Raw genomic sequence first — 8,136 nt, 5'->3', positions numbered from 1 at the left:
ATTTTCTTTTCCTTCCTTCCTTCCTTCCTTCCTTCCTTCCTTCCTTCCTTCCTTCCTTCCTTCCTTCCTTCCTTCTTCCTTCTTTCTTTTTTCTCTTTTTGAGACAGTCTCACTCCATTGCCCAGGCTGGAGTGCAGTGGCATGATCTTGGCTCACTGCAACCTCTGCCTCCCAGGTTCAAGCAATTCTCCTGCCTTAGCCTCCCAAGTAGCTGGGACTACAGGTACCCGTAATCACGCCTGGATAATTTTTGTATTTTTAGTAGAGACAGGGTTTCACTATGTTGGCCTAGCTGGTCTTCGACTCCTGACCTTAAGTGATTTGCCCGCCTCAGCCTCCCAAAGTGCTGGGATTACAGGTGTTAGTCACTGCGCCTGGCCTTGAAGTTCTTTTTAACTAGGTAAGGGTGGTGGCCCAGGAACTGGTTTTTCTTATTGGTGTCTCAGTTACCTCTGTCGTAGTTAAAATTAGATGATACATACTATTTAATTTTCAACATTAATTACTCTAACACTATCAGACTAATATAAGAGTACTGAAACTAATCTTTATATTTAAAGGAAAACAAAGGAAGAAATTCCAGCTAAAAGGCACGTGCTTACCCAAAGGGATCTATGGATTCAATGCAATCTGCACCAAAATACTGATGACATTCTTTATAGAAATGGAATTAAAAATGCTAAAATTTATATGGAACCACAAAAGTTCACAAATAGCCAATACAATCTTGATCAAAAAGAACAAAGCTAAGGCCAGGCTGATGCCTGTAATCCCAGCACTGTGACAGGACAAGGCAGGTGAATTGCTTGAGTCCAGGAGTTTGAGACCTGCCTGGGTGACATGGTGAAACCCCATCTCTACAAAAAATACAAAAATTAACCTGACATGATGGTGCTTGCCTGTAGTCCCAGCTACTCAGGAGGCTGAAGTGGGAGGATTGATTGGGCATGGGAGGATCTCTTAAGCCGGTGAGGCAGAGGTTGCAGTGAGCCAAGATCGCATCAATGTACTCCAGCCTGGGTGACAGAGCAAGACCTTGTCTCAAAAAACAAAACAAAACAGGCCGGGTGCGGTGGCTCATGCCTGTAATCCCAGCACTTCGGGAGGCCGAGGCAGGTGGACCATGAGGTTAGGAGATCAAGATCATCCTGGCCAACATGGTGAAACCCTGTCTCTACTAAAAATACAAAAATTAGCTGGGCGTGGTGGTGTGCACCTGTAGTGCTAACTACTCAGGAGACTGTGGCAGGAGAATCACTTGAATCTGGGAGGCAGAGGTTACACTGAGCCGAGATTGTGCCACTGCACTCCAGCCTGGTCAAAAAAAATAAATAAATAAAAGATATGATAAATGTTTGAGGTGATAAATATGTTAATTACCCTAATTTGTTTATTACTCATTGTATGCATGTATCAAACAATCATACCATACCCCATAAATATAGATAATTATTGTGTCAATTTAAAATAAAACCTAAAAAAGTCATATGCTATAATATTACAGGAAAGAGCAAAACTTTTAAGAGCTAAGGATGAACTGAAAACATTGATGGAATGTATAAAAAGTGGCATTGATGCCATAAAGCAGGGGTTGTCACACTATGCCCCTAGGTCAAATCTGGCTTGCTGCCTGTTTTATGAGGTTTTGTTTTGTTTTGTTTTGTTTTGTTTTGTTTTTTCTTTCTTTCTTTCTTTTTTTTTTTTTGAGACAGAGCCTTACTCTGTCGCCCAGGCTGTAGTGCAATGGTGCCGTCTCAGCTCACTGCAAGCTCCGCCTCCTGGGTTCATGCCATTCTCCTGCCTCAGCCTCCCGAGTTTTTATGAGATTTTATTGAAGCTCAGTCATACACATGGATCATGTATTATGTATGGCTCAGTAAACATAAAAAGCTCTGTAGCCAGATCACTTGGGTTCCAATTCCAATCCTGCAACTCACTGGTTGGGTGCTCTTGGGCAGGTAATTTAGCCTCTCTGTGCTTAAGTATTGTTATCTGCAAAATGGAGATAGTAACAGGACCTACCTCATAGGGTTAATAAGAGGATCAAATGTGATCATGTATATACCATAATTTCTTAGCACATGGCCTGAGAGGTGTTAAAAAAGTTAAAAAAGTGTTATTTTAATGGATCAGTTTGATCATCCCTAGACCAGCTCATCAAATTTATTATCACAAAAAGAAGGAAAGCCAGACATCATAGGCTTCCAGATTTAATGCAATAGGAAGTTTACGATCTATGAAGTATTCTTACCAAAAAACCTGGATCTAATTAGCATCTAGACTATAGATTGACCTTCCAGTGTACAGAAAATACGGTGAACAAAGAACGCGTTACATGACACCACAAGGATGCAATCAGCAAAATCTAGAATTTCTTTAAAAAATACATCACAAGTTGGGCACAGTGGTGCGTGCCTGTAGTCTCAGTTACTCAGGAAGCTGAGACAGGAGATAATACGGTTTGGATTTGTTTCCCCACCCAAATTTCATGTCGAATTGTAATCCCCAATGTTGGCGGAGGAGGGGCCTGGTAGGAGGTGATTGGATCATGGGGGCAGATTTCCCTCTTGCTGTTCTCATGATAGTGAGTTCTCACGAGATCTGATTGTTTAAAAGTGTGTAGTACCTCCCCCTTCTTTCTCTTCCTGCTGCTTACGCTTTACTTTCTGCCATGATTATAAGTTTCCTAAGGCCTCCACCCATGATTCCTGTACAGCCTGCAGAACTGTGAGCCAATTAAACCTCTTTTCTGTATACATTATCCAGTCTCAGGTATTTCTTTTTTTCTTTTTTTTTCTTTTGAGACGGAGTCTCGCTCTGTCACCCAGGCTGGAGTGCAGTGGCGCAATCTCGGCTCACTGCAAGCTCCGCCTCCCGGGTTCACGCCATTCTCCTGCCTCAGCCTCCCAAGAAACTGGGACTACAGGCATCCGCCACCATGCCCGGATAATTTTTTTTTGTATTTTTAGTGGAGACGGGGTTTCACCGTGTTAGCCAGGATGGTCTCGATCACCTGACCTCGTGATCCGCCTGCCTCGGTCTCCCAAAGTGTTGGGATTACAGGCGAGAGCCACCGCGCCCGGCCAGGTCTCAGGTATTTCTTTATAGCAGTGAGAGAACAGACCTAATACAGCAGGATTGCTTGAGCCCAGGAGTTCAAGGCTGTAGTGCAGGAGAATAGTGCCTATGAATAGCCACTAAACTCCAGTCTGGGCAACATAGGGAGATCCTTTCTGTGGGAAAAAAAAAAAAAAATGGTGGAGACTGTCAGATTCCAAGTACAGGTGAGATAGAAGGGATGTGCTGTAAATATAAAAAACATGTTGGAAGCAAAAGAATGAAAAAATCCATACATGCAAACACTAATTGTAAGAAAGCTGAAGTGGCCATATTTACATCAGACAATGTAGACTTCATGGCAAAAAATATTACCAGAGATAAAGAGGGACATTTAGTAATGATCAAAGGGTCAATTTATCAAGAAGATACAGTATTAATAGTGTATGAATTTAGTAAAAAAGCTTCAATAAACATAAGGAAAAATGTGACAGAACTAAAAAAGAGAAACACAAATTCAGATTCACAGTTGGAAACTGGCCTCAGTCTCTCAGGAAATGATAGAAGAATATAGAAAATCAGAAGGGTAAAAATCAAGTAAGGTTTCAGTAGGCTGCCATGTGTTTCAGCTGTAGGGATGCTGTCATCGACTAATCAATGCCCAAGATCTCTGAGGACAGACCATCTTGATGACTGTGCCAGTTCTGCTGCCCATGATGGCAGCTGGTCCCACATTGGCTTTGGCAGTTAAGTGCCACCACTCAGTCATCAGATTCTATCATTCCCAGTGAATTCAGGGAGTAAAGCTTAATGACAGCATCCCTCCCACCATCATTACCAGCCTAGACTCCTCAAGGATTAAGAAGCCATTGCCCCCGCCCCCACACCGTCCTGACAAATGGACTTCTCACAGTCTTGTGAAGGGGTTTTCTTCAGATTCTGAGAGCCAGAGTTAGGCAATGGGTGGACAGGTTTTACATGAAAAATCTACTCTAGCATTCATAATCCTACTGTAGGAGACATTTTTCCAAAGAGTACCGAGAAAGTTCTGGCATTTCACCCGTAGAACCATGCCTAGCCATTTGAACAAGCAAATTGACTTTAGAATTGCGATGTAGTAAACCTGATTAAAAATTCTGGCCTGATCCAACATTATTTTCCTTCCACTCTGATCCAGTATCCCTTTGATCCATTCCTATATAAGTGCTACAGATTTCTGCCAATGTCAGTTGGCAAAAATCTTGCAACTTTTATGGTGTGCGTTGTGCCTTATTAGGCCTCAAACCCCTCTGAACCTTACCTTCAGGGCCAGGCAGGTCGAGTCTGGGTTATAGGTCTAGAAGCAGTGACAGGTGAGGTGGGGGTAGATCCTGAGGAGGATCCACAGCTCTTTGCAAATCAGCTTCCACTGGTAAGGCCATTGTAGATTCATCAGGCAAGATTAACCCTCTGAGTAAGCACAGGTGGATTCCTTCTACTGGCCACAGAAGCCTCAGCAGAATTCAGGGGTTTAAGGTCTTCAGCTTCATGGAAATCTGCCCATTTGCTCCCATTCCATTTTTCCGCATCCCACTCCTTTCCAATTAGTTCCCTACCTTTACCATGAGAGACTCTGGGGGGGCTGAGAATATAATTTGCATTGTTTCAGTCACCTACAATCTTATACTTTGAGTTTAGCTTTCAGAAACCTTGGCTGTGTGGCTATGAGAGATAAGGGTTTCTTGTAGGGTGGCCATATAAGATTTCTGGGCCCTGGCCTGGTCTTTGAGCTGGAGAAAACCCTAAACTGATGACTTTATTTTCCTTAAATCCAATCAGATCAGGATTTCTTGTGCCAGCCAAGATGGTGTCAGCCCATTACAGTCTGTGTCCGCCACTGCTACAAATAAAAACCAGACAAGCTACCAAAAGCAACTTCCTAAGTGCTTTTTAAAAAAAATTTTTTTTAGAGATAGGGTCTCACTTTGTTGTCCAGGCTGGTCTCAAACTCCTGGGTTTAAGTGATCTTCACAAGTAGCTGGGATTACAGGTGTGTGCCACTGTACCCAGCAACTTCCTAAGGACTCTGAAAAGTTAACAATGGCAGGAAGATTGGAGAGAGGAACCAAAACTTGAAGGACTATATATTTTTCAATACTCTTATATTTAGGAAAAGAATCAGTCAATATAAATTGTAAATGAAATGCTTCCTCACAGCCTTTGGAGGATGGGGTATACCAGTGATTGCCAAAGTTGCAGCAATGATTATAAAAAAAATTACAGTATTGCCTCCCACGTCTCTCCCTGGAGCCCAGAATCTCCAGGAGAAACCCAGAAACATACATGTTTAACAAAACCTTGATTTATCGAGTTAGTAAGTTTAGGAAAAATGGCTTATCCAAGCAAATAGAATTGGATTTCCTACAAATTTAGTCCTCACCCAAGTTATTTGCTTTGGAGGCAAAAGAAGTTATTTGTTTTGGAGGCAAAAGAGAAGGAGACTCTAAAAATGTGGTATGAAGACTATCTTTATTAGAAAAAACAGGGGTTAACACATCTCATTTAATGATGTGTGGGGAGTCCCTAACTACACCACTTTCCAAATAGCGGTCTTATCAGATTTTAAAATGCTAATAAAAAAATTATGATCTTATAAAATGACACTTGCTTCCAACATGGTGAAACCCCGTCTTTAATAAAAATATTTTAAAAACCAGCTGGGTGTGGTGGTGGGCACCTGTAATCCCAGCTACTCGGGAGGCTGAGGCAGGAGAATTGCTTGAACCCAGGAGACGGAGGTTGCAGGGAGCCAACACAGTGCCACTGCACTCCAGCCTTGGTGACAGAGTGAGACTCTGTCTCAAAAAACAACAACAAAAAACCACAAGTGGTAGTTAGTTTAAAAATCACCGACCTCAGGGTAGGTAATCAGCAAATATTTGCTAAATGAAAACTTTATCAATATCACAGAGGTTCTTACAATAGATTCAAAAGGTAATTGGAAACAACATGCAATAAAAGAGATTAATGCAAAATAGATAAGTGGATTACTATTTAATGAATATTTTGGAAAACTATTTCAGTTTAGAAAAGAATGAATCGAGCTCCTATATTTTCATTCTATACATTGCAGTGAATTTCCAGATGGGGCCTCCAAGACTTCCCCAACCAACAACAGAAACCAGAACAGGATAATATAATTCTTTTCTGGCTCTTGCTGAAAACTTCAATGTTGAGAAAAAGGGGGAAAATTACGGCGAGGAGGGAGGAGGGGGGCTTGCATTGGGGAGTTATACATATAAATTGATGAATTTGATGGGGTGGCTTTGACGGAGTTGATGGGGTGCAAGGCACACAGACTGCATAGAGCATACATAGGTAACAAACCTGCACGTATGCACCATTGTACCCTAACCTTAAATATAATAAAAAAAAAAAAAAAAAAAAAAAAAAAAAAAAGAAAAAAGGAAATACTTTCAGGGAATGTATTTCTGAATATATATGTAAACTTTGAAAAGCTTTTTCTGTAACGAAATCTTTTAATATTTTGATCAAGCAACAGAATGGAGGAAAAACAAATGATAAGCAAATAATTGCTTATTAATATGTTTAGCAAACACTTGGATAACACACATACACATATGAATATATATATGTATGTATATGTTCTACATGATCGTACGCAAATTTAGATGACACTTTGTCCAGGAAGAAATATTGGAGAAAATGCAATCATACAAACCATGACATCGCCACGGGGAAAACATAACATCCGTGGTAAATATAATGATACAAAAATCTATTACATTTAGTATAAAGTGCAGAAAACCCGCAAGAAAAATGCGGGAGCCTGGTTTTGCTAGAAAGCGGCAAGAAGGCTCTAAATGCCCAGTGCTCACGGCTTGAAATTCCATTCCGAGGCCTGGGGTTCCACAATTCCAGGGACTCTGCTTTCCAAAAGCTGTGGTTCAATGTCCCCTAGGTATAGTGCTTTCAGTCTGGACTGAAGATGGAGACCTGGGTCATCCGAGAAGCTTTGTAGAGGGAGAGATCAAACTGACCACTCTCTGCCAGTCCTCACCTATTTCCAGACTGGATGATTCCTGATATTTTTACTTTTGAGCCCAAACTAACTTTTGCAAGGAGGTTCAGTACAGGTCAGGTGAGTGAGGAATCTCCTGGCAGGGCTACAGTGAATTTTGACAAGGTTAAATCTTCTAAACTTGGGAAGCCGCTTTGCCAAAATAAGTAAAATAAAAATCCCTTACTCAATTGTTGACTGGGTATTATTCAGGAAACAGAAAACAGGTTTTTCATTTCTGCTAGGTTGTACCCCAGCTTCCATTTGCTGAGCGGCTTAAGGGAACACTGGATTAAAAACCACCCGTAAAGAAAAGGCATTAAAAAATTGACTTGAACGATTTGAAATTATTATCTTGAAAGATCAAAGAAACAGTGATTATGAACACCGGCTCTGGTGGAAAGCGGTTCTTGAAAGTTAAAGCATGGGGGAAACTCGAGTACTCCGGAGCACCATCAGCATCAGTACAATGCAAGTGAACTCTGGAAGCTAGACGCATGCTTTGCACGTGGACACATAGACACATGCTTGCACAGGACACGTTTGCAATACATACATGTTTACACATGGACACATGTTTTGCACACGCTTGCACATGACACGCTTGCACAGGACACACGCACAGGATGCATGTTTTGTACAGGACACATGTTTTGCACATGGAAACATATCCGTGGTTTGCACAGGGACACAGGGACGCATGCTTGCAATGGATACATGTTTACACACGGACGCATGTTTTGCACAGGGCATATGCACAGGATGCATGTTTTGCACATGGACACACACATGTTTGCACAGGACAAGTGCACAGGACACGTTTTGCACTGGACGCATTCTTTGCACGGGACGCACGGTTTGCAGATGCAAGCACGCACATTCCTCGGCGCGACGGGCGAAGCCTGGTACCAGCGACAGCGGAGTCGGGACGCAGGGACCGCGCCTCCGGGAACCACGCCAAGGCGGCGGGAACTACAACTCCCGGCTCGGTCGCCTCGGGCCGACGCGCGTCCCAGCGC

This window comes from Rhinopithecus bieti, unplaced genomic scaffold, assembly GCF_001698545.2.
Source record: "Rhinopithecus bieti isolate Rb0 unplaced genomic scaffold, ASM169854v2 scaffold_6933, whole genome shotgun sequence".
In the NCBI taxonomy this organism is placed as follows: Eukaryota; Metazoa; Chordata; class Mammalia; order Primates; family Cercopithecidae; genus Rhinopithecus; species Rhinopithecus bieti.
The sequence above is the reverse complement of the archived record's forward strand: the minus strand, read 5'-3'. Positions refer to the sequence as shown.